The following is a 13,274-nucleotide window of genomic DNA, read 5'->3' on the forward strand; positions in this document are numbered from 1 at the left end:
GGCAGGTTTCCAGGCCTGCGTGCAGAGCACGGGGGCTGTCCGTTCCACCGTTCCTTACAGATGCCATTGTAAGGGAAGTGTGAAACTTCTCCGCAGTCAGGTGGATAAATTGTTTGCTTTTGATTTCAAATAGGGAACTGCTTTCTAAAACTAAAACACCTTGAATTGTCCACCAATAAAATCTCAGTTTGTACTAGTTTTTGAACGATCCTATTGAGAAGTGTAACAATCCGTCAATGTGAATAAATGGGAAGTGAAGAAATCACCGTGTCTGATGCTTTCCTCTCATAGTTCTCTCTGTCTTACCAGCACAAGCCCGGCAGACCACCACACACACTGTCCAGACACTTCCTGAAATGACAGGTCTACTCGGAGGCAAGTGAGAGAGACTTGAGTGTCTTGGGGCCACAGAGTCAGCCTTAGGCTTCCCAGTGGATTGCTTCATTAATCAGGATGGGATTGGCCAGTGGGCCTGGCACTATTGTGTGGGGAGCCGGAGCAGCCAAGACGGCGCCTGTCCCCTGCCTCGCTCATTGTATACAAATTTCTTAGTTCCCCTTAGTGGGTGTGTGAGTGCAGAGCCTTTGCTCGCTCCGCTGCGTCTGCGCGTATGACGTCAGAGGCCTGACCAATCCCGAGTTTTAAAATGACCTTAGCAGCACAGCAGCCAATGGAAAAAGTCCCGCGTTCCTTGATTGTTTATAAGCAGCTGCACTTCCCTGCCCCGCGCCCCTCTGCTTCAAGCCTTCCCTTCAACCGAGTTTGCTCTTCAATTATAAAGCGTGATCGAGAAGGATCCTCGTGTGGTGTCCGTTCTTCCCTGCTGGTCAGGGGTGCCGGGCGCCGCAACTGGTGCCGAGAACCCGGGACCTGCGGAGGGGCCGAAGAGGATCCAGAACTTGACACGTGAAGAGGACTCCTTCTAGGTATGTTGTTCTGAGAAGTTTTTGTCTGGGTGCTTGTTATCGTTCTTCCTCTGTGGTTTGTGTTAACTCGGTCTTTAAACATCAGTATGGGTAACTCTTTAGGAAGTGTGTGTCGTATAAGGGACTTCTGTGCCCCCTTACAGGCCCTTCTTAAACAGCGTGGGCTGAGAATTTCCCGCGGCACAATACATAGAGTGTTAACAGATATTGAGATACACGCCCCATGGTTTGCGGAGTCTGGAGATCTCTCACTGGACTGTTGGGATATATTAGGCGAGGACCTGAATAGAGCTCTAGAAAAGGGAGGGGTCTCCCGCGCCACGTTGCCCATATGGAGAATGGTGCGCGCTTGTTTGGAGGAGGGCAGAAATACTGATATTATTAAAGAAGGGAGGAAGGTATTAATTAAGCACCAGGATAGTCTCTCGGAGTCATCGTACAAGGAAGGAGGGACCACCAAGAGTGGGGTAAAATGTAAGAGAAAACAAAAGAATGGAATTGAGGGACTGCAGCCCTCACAAAGTACAGTGCAGGAGGAGGAGAGAAGAGAAAAGAAAAAACAGGAGGGACCAAGGAGTTCCCTCTATCAGGATGCAGGAGAGTCAGATCAAAGCACAGATAATGAGGGGGAAGGGCCCCCGGAGGAACAAAGTTCAGTGGAGGAGGAGGAGTTACGGGAACAGGCTGCCAGGTATGAGGCTGACAGATACAGCCCCAGGGGAGGATTTGGTGCAGACAATGGCCAGGCTCGACCTGCCCCTTCTGCCCCGCCTCCCTACATCCCAAAAAAGGGAAGTTCCTTTATCAAAGCCGGCACCTGGTCTCGGTTGGCCTCTGCTTTTCCTGTTTTTGAAAATCCCATTACGGGACAGAGAGTTTTTGAGCCAGTTTCTTATAAAGCTTTAAAGGATCTCATGGCCGCTGTACAAAATTATGGTCATTCTGCAAATTATACCATTGCACTGGTTCGTCGATTGCAGACCACCAGCATGACTCCAACGGACTGGTATGAGGTTGGACGTTCTTGCTTGACGCATGGCCAGTACCTTGATTATTGTGCTTCCGCAGCAGATTTGGCCGCTGCCAGACATAGGGAGAATGTACTGGCGGGCTGTCCTCACTGGTCAGCTGAAATGTTATTAGGAAAAGGCCCTTATGCAGCGGACCAGACTGGGTATCCTAACGAAGTCTATCAACAAATTAATAATATTTTTTACAGGGCTTGGAAGTCCCTTGCCAGTCGGGGGGAGCGCCGTGGTAACCTTACTAAAGTTGTTCAAAAACCTACCGAGCCTTTTACAGACTTTGTTGGGCGAGTCCTAGAGACCGCAGATAAATTATTTGGGGACCTAGAGGATCACATGCTTTTTATCCAACAAATTATTTTTGAACAAAGCCTCCCTGAATGCCAAAAGGCTATTATTCCTATAAGAGATAAGCCCTTACAAGATTGGATTAGGGCCTGCCGGGAGGTGGGAGCCCCTGTGAGCTTGGATAAAATTGTTGCTGCAGTAGCTGAGACCACTAGAATTAATTCAGGACTATGCTTCAACTGTCAAAAGCCAGGACATTTTAAGAAGCAATGTCCCAATTTAAAATATTCAAAGCAGAGGCCCCCTCGCGAACCGGGACTTTGTCCACGATGCAAAAAAGGAAAACATTGGGCAAATGAGTGCAGATCAGTTAAAGATGTGAATGGACAGCCTATCCCACAACCTCAGGCCTTGGAGCCAAAAAACGGGCAGAGGGGCCCATTGCCCCAGGGCCCGCAAAATCAGGGGATTCGGTGCCAGGAAACTTATCAGAGGCCCTCACCTCATCTCCAACAGCCATTTGTTCCCGCAGAGCAACCGCAGGATCTGCAGGGCTGGACCTCCGTGCCACCGCAGGAGTGGTCATAACTGAGGACATGGGGGCTCAACTCATAACTACTGACCTAATGGGCCCCCTCCCTGAAAATATGGTGGGAATAGTGTTGGGACGCGCTTCCAATACTATGAAAGGCCTTGTAGTGTTCCCTGGAGTTGTTGACCCTAATTACAGGGGAGCCATCCAAGTCCTCTGTTCAGTCTCTCGAGGGGTCATTTCAGTGGCTCCTGGAGATCGAGTTGCTCAATTAATCTTAGTGCCTTCCCATCATCAAGTTTCCCCAGTGCAAGAAAAGGAAAGAAGTTTAAGTACCTCAGGAGCAGACCTTGTCTGCTTGTCCATGGCCTTAAATAACCGTCCCATGTTAACATTAACAATTGAAGGAAGGACCTTTAATGGTCTGGTGGACACGGGAGCGGACCGGAGTATCGTCCAAATAACTCAGTGGCCAAAGACATGGCCCCTACAATTCTCTTCACAAACCCTGCAAGGTTTAGGTTATGCAGATACTCCTCGGGTCAGCGCAAAACAGTTGACCTGGTCCACAAAGGAGGGTCAAAAAGGAAAATTTCAGCCGTTTGTCCTCCAGGTCCCAGTTAATTTGTGGGGCCGGGATATCCAACAGCAAATGGGTTTAATTCTAACTACTGATTATTCTTCAACGGCACAGACTATATTGAAAAATCAGGGCTTTGTCCCTACTGGTGGGTTAGGAAAATATTTACAGGGCCGGCATGCCCCTGTGGAGCCAGTAGCCAATAGAGATAAGCAAGGTTTGGGTTTTTCTTGGGGGTCACTGAAAATTTAGCCTCTGCCAGTCCAACACCCATACCCTGGTTAACAAATAAAGCGGTGTGGGTGCCTCAGTGGCCCCTGTCCCAAGAAAAATTGGAGGCTATAACTCAATTGGTACAGGAACAACTAAGGTTTGGACATGTGGAGCCTTCTGTTTCTCCATGGAATACCCCTATTTTTGTTATTAAAAAGGCCTCAGGCAAGTGGAGATTATTACATGATCTCAGAGCCATTAATGCTCAAATGCAAATATTAGGGTCAGTCCAACGTGGCCTCCCACTGCTTTCTGCTTTGCCCCAAAGATGGCCCATTATATCTATTGATATTAAGGACTGTTTCTTTTCTATTCCTTTGCATCCCAGGGATAGAGAACGTTTTGCTTTTACCCTGCCTTCTGTTAATCATGAACAACCTGATGCGCGATTTCAGTGGAGGGTTCTTCCACAAGGAATGGCTAATAGCCCTACAATATGCCAACTATATGTTGACACAGTTCTTTTCCCTGTGAGACAGCAATTTCCCATTGTTAGAATTCTTCATTATATGGATGATATTTTAATAGCTGCCCCTGAGCAGAATATCCTTTTTCAAGTATTTAGTAAATTGTCTAAACTTCTTGCAAAGGCAGGCTTAAACTTGGCACCAGAAAAGGTGCAATTTTCAGAAAAGGTTCAGTTTTTAGGTTCCATAATTTCTCCCATAGCTGTGACACCCCAAAAGGTCGTCTTGAAAACGAAGCATTTGCATACCCTTCATGATTTTCAAAAATTAATGGGGGACGTAAATTGGGTCCGAAATTTTCTTAATGTCCCTCGCTCTGAATTGTTGCCCCTCTTTTCCTTATTGGAGGGAGATCCGGATGTTACTTCACCTAGAAAATTGACTGTTCAGGCTAAGAGTTCCATTCAGCGTCTTGAACAGGCCATAGAAAATGCACAACTCTTGCGTGTAAATCCATCAGCGCCAATCTTATTGTGCATATTTAAAACAAAAAATTATCCTACAGGAGTATTATGGCAAGAAGGCCCATTGTTATGGCTGCATGGAAATTCTTATGGCTTAAAAACTATTCAGTATTTTCCAGAATTAGTTGCTTTGCTAGCTCTTACAGGTTGCAAGGCGTGTTTGACTCACTTTGCAAAATTTCCTGACAAGCTAATTATTCCTTATACCCGGCAACAAGTACAAGTGTTGGTTGCCTCTGTTGACTGGTGGGCAGTTTTGGTGTGCTCCTTTCCAAATATAATTGACAATCATTATCCCAAACATCCACTGCTGAATTTTGTGCGTGAAGATTGGGTGTATTTCCCCAAAGTTACGAAAAAACTGCCTCTGAGTAATGCCCTAATTATATTTACAGATGGGTCAAAAACAGGCCGAGGTGCCTATGTAGTTCAAGGAAAAGAGCCAGTAACTTTAAATTTTCAACCAGAAACTCCACAAGTAGTCGAATGTCTAACAGTTTTAGAAGTATTCAGGAAATTTCCTGAGCCTTTTAACCTATATTCTGATTCACAATATGTAGTTAATGCAGTGGCATCCCTGGAAGTCGCAGCCTCCATAAAAGGTAGCAGTACAGTTTCAAATATATTATTTCAACTTCAGAGTTTAATTTTACAAAGGAAAAATCCTTTTTTCATTGGTCATATTCGGGCACATACTGGCTTGCCTGGTCCCATGTCAGAGGCAAATGCCTTAGTGGATTTGACTGCCAGAGCCCTGGTGGGCCTTTCCCATAATTCTGTTCAATTAGCACGAGATTTTCATCAACTTTATCATGTTTCTGCAAAAACCCTTCGTTATAAGTTTTCCATTTCACGCCAACAGGCTAGAGAAATTGTTAAAGCTTGTCAATCTTGTGTAGTATATCATCCCTCTTTCATAATTGGAGTTAATCCTAGAGGCCTTTGCTCTAATGCCTTATGGCAAATGGATGTTACTCATGTGCCTGAGTTTGGCAGAACAAAATATGTTCATGTTTCAGTGGACACTTTCTCTGGCATATTGCATGCCACGGCCCTTACAGGGGAAAGGGTGTCCCATGTTAAAGTTCATTGCTTGGAAGCATGGGCAGCATGGGGAAAACCATTAAAATTGAAAACAGATAATGGCCCTGCTTATGCCTCTGCCGGATTTCGCTCTTTTTGCACTCAAATGCAGGTAGTTCATTCTACTGGCCTCCCTTACAATCCCCAGGGTCAGGGAATTGTGGAACGCGCCAATAGGACTCTTAAACAACTTTTATTTAAACAAAAGGAGGGAATAGGCCGAGATGCCTCCCCCAGAGAAAGGCTGGCCATTGCACTGTTTACCTTAAATTATGTAACAGTGGATGACAATGGACAATCAGCTGCTGATAGGCATGCTGGAAAAATGGCAATACCACCCACACAAAAAGTAATGTGGAAAAATGTTATTGATAACAAATGGTATGGACCGGATCCTGTAATTCAGAGATCCAGGGGAGCTGTTTGTGTTTTTCCACAGGGACAGGAATCCCCCCATTGGGTGCCGCAGCGCCTCGTAAGGATATTGGAGGAAAATCAGACGCCTAAAGAGGATGATGCGAAACAAAATCCTGGGAATAATCCTGTTAATAATTCTTCTGCTGCCACGACTTTGGATGAAGAGACAGAAGGGAAAAAGCAACAAAGAAAGGACGATGTGGGCAGTGATGAAGACCTTTCCATTACCAATGCCTGTGACTAATGCTTCTTCCGTTTTTCCCCTTTGTGCCACCAATTCTTCCTTGCAACTTCCCTAGGACTGCAAGGTTCCCTATGCCTTACCCTGTCAAAAAATCTGTCCTTCTGTGTTAGGCTGGTTTCTCAAAAATTGGGTCGCGCTGATTATTTTAAATTGTTCTGCCATAGAGTGTAAATTGAGTCAATGCTGGAGCCGTTGCCTACATTTGTTCCAGTTCCTGTGAATGTTTGTTGCAGTTTGTTTTGGGTTTTGTGTCTTTAGCCTTTGGTTGCTCTGCTGAATGAGGTCTCGCAATAAGAGAGAGAGAGCAATGCTTGTTCATGCACTCACTGCCTTGGAGCAGGGACACTCCCCCAAAATTTGGCTTGCAGCTTTAAAGGCCAACTAAAACTGCCCTGTACTGCCTTTGCACCCTCAAGACCTTAGTCTATTGCACGAGGAATAGGAGTATAGGCAGTCAAGAGTTGTGAAATGATGGACAAAGTACCACTCCTGACCCTAACAGGTCAGGGAGAGCATGTGCGTCAGCATATGGGTCTGCGCCCCTAGCCCATCTCCACAAAGGGAAAAGAGGACCTGGAGGGGAGGGATCCAGGGTTGGCCGCCTGGGTCACTCCTCTAGAGTAGGACCTCAAGTTTTACTTTGGAGGACAGCACCTCTACTCTCTTCACAACAGGTATGTTGGCCTGCTGCGTTAAAACAGAAAGGGGGAGATGTGGGGAGCCGGAGCAGCCAAGACGGCGCCTGTCCCCTGCCTCGCTCATTGTATACAAATTTCTTAGTTCCCCTTAGTGGGTGTGTGAGTGCAGAGCCTTTGCTCGCTCCGCTGCGTCTGCGCGTATGACGTCAGAGGCCTGACCAATCCCGAGTTTTAAAATGACCTTAGCAGCACAGCAGCCAATGGAAAAAGTCCCGCGTTCCTTGATTGTTTATAAGCAGCTGCACTTCCCTGCCCCGCGCCCCTCTGCTTCAAGCCTTCCCTTCAACCGAGTTTGCTCTTCAATTATAAAGCGTGATCGAGAAGGATCCTCGTGTGGTGTCCGTTCTTCCCTGCTGGTCAGGGGTGCCGGGCGCCGCACTATTGGGACTTCAGATATCTGCCAAGTCCTCCAGGAAACCTGGAGCCGTGGATGGGCCGAGGGAACTTAGATTTCCCTTGCAGAAGCAGTGAATGGGGGATTCGTGTTCAAGTCAGTCTCTGCTATTGAGCTAAGAAAAGAACACTTTAAAACTAAGGTACAAAGTGATTGGGATACATGCTTTGAAATTAGTCAATTTAGAATATTTGTCTTGAGTTTCCATAATTTTACTTTTTTTTTTTTTGCCAGTCCTGTGGTACTGAGGAATCGAATTTTGGTCTTTGTGCATGTTAGGCAAGCACTCTACCACTAGGCCAAACTCCCAGCCCCTAGTCTTTTTTTTTTTTAATCTGGTCATTCTGGTGATGAAGTTTCATGGACTTTTCTACCTAGGCTGGCCTCAAACCATAATCCCCTGGCCTATGTAGTCCTAGGTCCTTGGGGGACTTAGGACTGAGTCCACTGGTACCCAGCTATGCTCATTCTTTTTGAAGTTTCCTATTTAGCATTTATTTAGTTTACAAATTATTTCCTAGTTTTTTTTTTTTTTTTTTTTTAAAGTGCTTGTGGCCAAGAATGTAGCCTAGGGGTAGAGTGCTGCCTAGAATGCATGAAGACTTGGGTCCAATTCCTTGGTACCAAATACACAGAAAAAGCCACTGTGGCTCAAGTGATTGAGAAAGCCCAAGGACAGTGATCAGGCCCTGAGTTTGAACACCAGAACTGGCAACACACAGACATGCTCTCTCTCTCTCTCTCACACACACACACACACACAAGTGCTACAAAGACTAGGTATTGGTATCTCAAGCCTGTAATTCTAGCTACTCAGGAAGCTGAGAGCTGAGGATTGCAGTTCAAAGACAGCCTGGGCAGGAAAGAGATTCTTACCTCCAGTTAACTAGCAAAAAGTCAGAAATGGTGGCTCATAGTGGTAGAGTGCTAGCCTTGAGCACAAAATCCTAGGGATAGTGTCAGCCTCTGAGATCCACCCCCAGGACTGGTATTAAAAAAAAGCGGGGGGTGGGTGGGGGGAGGGCTGGCTGAAGTGTGGCCTAGTGGTAGAGTGCTTGCCTAGCATGCATGAAGTCCTGGGTTCAATTCCTTGGGACCATATGCACAGTATTGCTGGAACTGGGGCCAGGATCATAGCCTAGTGGTAGAGTGTTCACTTAGCATGCACAAAACCCTGGGTTCAATTCCTCAGTACCACGTACACAGAAAAAGCTGGAAGTGGCGCTGTGGCTTAGGTGACAGAGCACTAGCCTTGAATAAAACATGTCCAAGGGCCAGGCTTGGTGGCTCACACCTGTAATTGTCGTTACTCAGGAGGCTGAGCTCAGGATTTCCAAGTTCAAAGCCAACTCGGACACTAAAGTCTGTGAGACTCTTATCTCCAATTAACCACTAGAAAATAGGGAGTGGGGCTGTGACTCAAGGGATAGGGTGGTAGCCTTGAGCTGAAGAGCTCAGGGACAGCACCCAGGCCCAAGGGCGGGGTGGTAGCCTTGAGCCAGAGAGCTCAAGGGTAGCGCCCATTCCTAGAGTTCAAGCCCCATGACCTACAAAAAACAAACTTGCAGTCTTGAGTGTGGGCCACGGCATAGCACTGTGAGCTGCTGGAGCAGCGGTGCTGCCCGAGTCCCACCTCGGCAGGTTTTACGTTGCAGCAGCTTTTAGTACCTCCACAGCACACGACCACCATCCCTACTGCAGCCCGTGGGGTTATCCCCGGCCACTGGGCTGGCACAGGCCATCCCACAGGGGCAAAGGGAAGGACTCAACCAGAGACAATGCCCAAAATACCCTCTGGACACATTCTGGGGGAAGCTCAGTAACTGGCAGTGCTGCCAGGAGCTATGGTAGCCTCAATACCCAGCCCTGCCTCATTTCCTGGGAAGAAATCCAGCTTAGAGAAGCCAAGCCTGTGACTGTCTCCAGGCCACATCCACCTGGCTCACTCCACTGCACCCCAAGAGGTGCAGGGGGCCTTCTAAATGACTGAACCACTTTGGTGTCTGGCACTGGCTAGTCCTGAACAAAACGTTATTCAAAAGATCCAAGTTCACTAAAAATCATGATTATTTCAAACTGAGCAATCTCTTATTAAAGTAAGATTTCAAAGTTAAAGACCTCACATAGAGGAAAGAAAAATCTGGTTCAGGTGTTGGCTTGTGAGGAGGCTGCAGGGAGGCAGGTGGAGGAGGTGTTAGGGAAGACGGCCCGCTCTTTCTCTCCCCATCCCTTTCCAGTGTAGGCTTCCAGCAGATGGGCTTTCACACCAAGCACAGATGACCACAGGTCTGCAGGCAGCATGGATGTATGCAATGAGCTGGGTCGGTCACATGTCCTCTAGGCAGGTGACAGGGGCTCCGACAAGCCACGTGGGTAAGGAGACGAAACCTGAGAGCAGAACCACTGGTTCTGGTGAGAAACCAGAGTGAGGCAGTGCCTGCCGGTTGCATCCACACACATCGGGGGCCACGGTTCAAAGGTCTTCACAGGGGGTCAGACCAGGAGGCCAAGGCCATCTTAAGACTGGCTGGCTGCATTCAGCCTCTCTCCCTTGTGACCCAGAGGCAAGAGCAGCCTGAGAGAGCAGCCGGAAAACTGGGGATTGCTCGCTCAGCAGCCTATGGATGGGCAGGAGTCACGTGCTGGGGCCACCTCCTTCAAACTGGGGGGCCACTTCTGGATGCCACCAGGAAGAGCACAGGGTCACAGGTATCAGACACCCAGCCACCAATTTTTTTTTTTTTTGGTCAGTCCCAAGGCTTGAGCTCAGGGCCTGAGCACTGTCCTTGGACTTTCTCAAGGCTAGCACTCTACCACTTGAGCCTCAGCACCACTTCCAGCTTTTTTCTATGGATGTGTCACTGAGGAATGGAACCCGGGTCTTCGTGCATGCTAGGCAAGCACTCTACCACTAGGCCAAACTCCCAGCTCCAACATTTTTTTTTTTAAGATTTTATAACATGTGTGAGAAGTAATGCACCTTCTATCTGGCGAATAGAACTGTAACCCCTCTATACATTAAAAGTTAAAAAAAAGATTTTATTAACATTGATTTTTACATATTTCAAATGTCATGTTTCCGGCCCAAACATTTTTTATGTCAAAACAGTACTTCGTGTAAAAGTTTCAAAAGAAAATTTCAGAACCCTGTGGGACAAAATTAAAATTCAATCATTGAATTTTTTTTTGCTTTGCTTTAATATCTGCAATGAACCTGCAATGTGTATAATAGACAAAAAGATGAGGTACAGATTAGGAAGAAACCAGAAGAAAAAATAAATTGAGCATCCAATATGCAAATTTCCAAAGAAACACAAAATCAAGGTAAGAGAACACAGTCCACAAACCAGCCTCACGGTGATGGCATCAGCGGCCGATGGTTTTATGGGAATGCCCTGGCTTAACACATTGATACAGCCAGCGCAGGCCATCATGGTATGTGCGCCAAAGCCTGTTTCACAGAAATCCCACGGTAGGCTGCCACATTGTCTGCGGATCTCCCTTCCGGGCAGGATGAATCTGAAATCACTGGGGTTCACTACTTGCACGGCAACTTCTGGATGAGGAGGAGGGGGACAGAGAAGGAAGAGCACGGTCCAGGCTGTGAGGCAGTGCTGGAGGAGCTGGCCTGCCAGCGATGTGCCGAGCGCGGGGTCCCGGGAGTAATCAGAAGCGAACGCTGGTCTCCACACGCATGCGTGCTCCCACAGGGCCCCGAGGGACCTGGCTTCTGCAGGTGCTGTGCACAACATGAGGTGGCTGTCCCTGGGGCTGGAGGGTTCCTTTGACCACACAGGGTCACTCTGGGCCATGTCTGTACCAAGCCATTTAGTAGAAAGGCAAAAAAAGAAAGGAAGGTCCCCAGGGGTTCTCCTCCAAGCCCCCTCCCTGCAAAGGGCCTGAGCCACCGGCCTACAGGCAGCTCTCCCTCAGGCTCCTTCCGCTCTCAGGCAGGCTGTGCATTTGGTCCTAGTCAGGTCCCTACTGTGTTGGCACGGCCATGCTTAGCATTAGCAGTTTATTTTGCTTTCTTATACAGAGACTGAACCTCAGCAGGCAGATGATGTCAACATACTTGAATGGGAAATCAAACCCCTAAATATTTCTGGAGGGTGTGTGTGTGTGTGTGTGTGTGTGTGTGTGTGTGTGTGTGTGCGTGTGTGTGTGTGCGCGCGCGCAGCGCGCGCGCGTGCGCGCGCATGCGTGCATGAGCGCTAGCACATGCACACATATGCACCCATCCTGGACTTCAGGTTTTTTTTTCTTAAAGCCACACCTAAGCCATACACTACTCCTAGCTTTTTTGATGGTTAACTGATGGGTGAGAGTCAGAGTTTTCTGCCCAGGCTGGCTTTAAGCCACAATCGTCAGATTTCAGCCTCTTGAGTAGCTAGGATTACAGTTGTAAGCCACCATTGCTCAGCTCCCCTAAAGACTAACCAGGCCAGGCAGGGTGGCTGGGCATGGTGGCTCATGTCTATAATCCTAGCTACTCACAAGGCTGAGTTCTGAGGATCAAAGTTCAAAGCCAGCCCGGGCACAAAAGGACCTTAGACTCTTGTCTCCAATTAACCTCTACGAAATGGGAAGCGGGGCTATGGCGCAAGGGTAGGACAATAGCCTTAAGCCGAAGAGCCCAGGCCCAGGAGTAGGGTGGTAGCCTTTAGCTGAAGAGCTCAGGGACAGTGGCCAGGCTGAGTTCAAGTCCCATGACCCCTCTCCCCCCAAAAAAAAGAAAGAAAAAAGATTTTAACCAACTATGAAAAACCTACCAGGAGGACGCTGTCGGACTGCTGGGTCCGGGTTTAGTCACGGTTCCGGTCAGTAGGGGGCGCTGTCTGCAGCACAATGGGAAGGTCTGGATGGGAACAAAGCTTTGCCTGCACTCGTTGGAAGTCTTCTAGCTAGGTGGTGACTGAACCATCGGAAACAGATCCTCCATGCTGGCTCCAAGCACAGGAGCGTCTTCCCATGGCCGCAGGTTACTCCAGAGCAGAACCCCAACAGCCCTGTGAGCCCCTCAGTCTCCAGAGCACCCATGGGCCTAGAACCCAGAAAAGCTGCCTGGAGGTGGGGCTGGGCCCAGGGAGGCTCTGGGCCTCTGGGCCACTTCCCCTTGACGAGCCCGGGCTGCCTCTGGAGACCCCTGAGCTCCAGTGCCACAGCACAGGGCAGGCCTGCCTGAGCCTCCTGGGGCTGAGTCTAAGTGGAGACACTCATAAGCTGTGACTTGCTTTGAATACAAAACAAACTGAGAGAAAATCAAAGTGAACATGACGTTTCTTCTCTGTGTCCTACAAAGTGACAGCTGTGTCTCCTGCTAGGGACTAATTCTGGTTCCTACTGAAAACATGTCACATGCTTTGGTCACACCTGTCTTGGACAGGAGACAGGCTGTCCCCAGGAAAACTAGAGACAGCCTTAGGGAGCAAATCTCTGTCACACCTGACCTCTGAGCCCTGGGGTGACCATTACCTATTGTCCTATCACTTCTTCAAAAAAGTTTTAAGACAAATTCTCACTAGACGACCCAGGCTGGCCTCAAGCTCACCAGCTCCCGCCTCTCCTTGCCTCTCCCCGCCCTGTGCCGGGACCGCAGGCATGTCCCACCACGCCTGGTCTCATATTTTGGCTGAAGTCAATCACTACTTTGGAAAACCAACTTCCAAGTGACAGCTCACAGTGTAAGTATCAAGTACCTCTGAGCAAGTTTTACCTTCAGAACCCGGGGTGCTATCTGGAGGGGATTTAGGCTGAGAAAAGCAGATGCATCTGACCACATATGCGGGGCGGCCCTGTGGAGTCTAGACCATGGTCAGGGCTGAAGGTCCAGCTTCACTGGAGCCACCATGCGTCCTGACTCCATGCTGGCCCCCTTGTCTG

This window comes from Megascapheus bottae, chromosome 2, assembly GCF_031878675.1.
Source record: "Megascapheus bottae isolate mThoBot1 chromosome 2, mThoBot2.hap1, whole genome shotgun sequence".
NCBI classification, from domain to species: domain Eukaryota; kingdom Metazoa; phylum Chordata; class Mammalia; order Rodentia; family Geomyidae; genus Megascapheus; species Megascapheus bottae.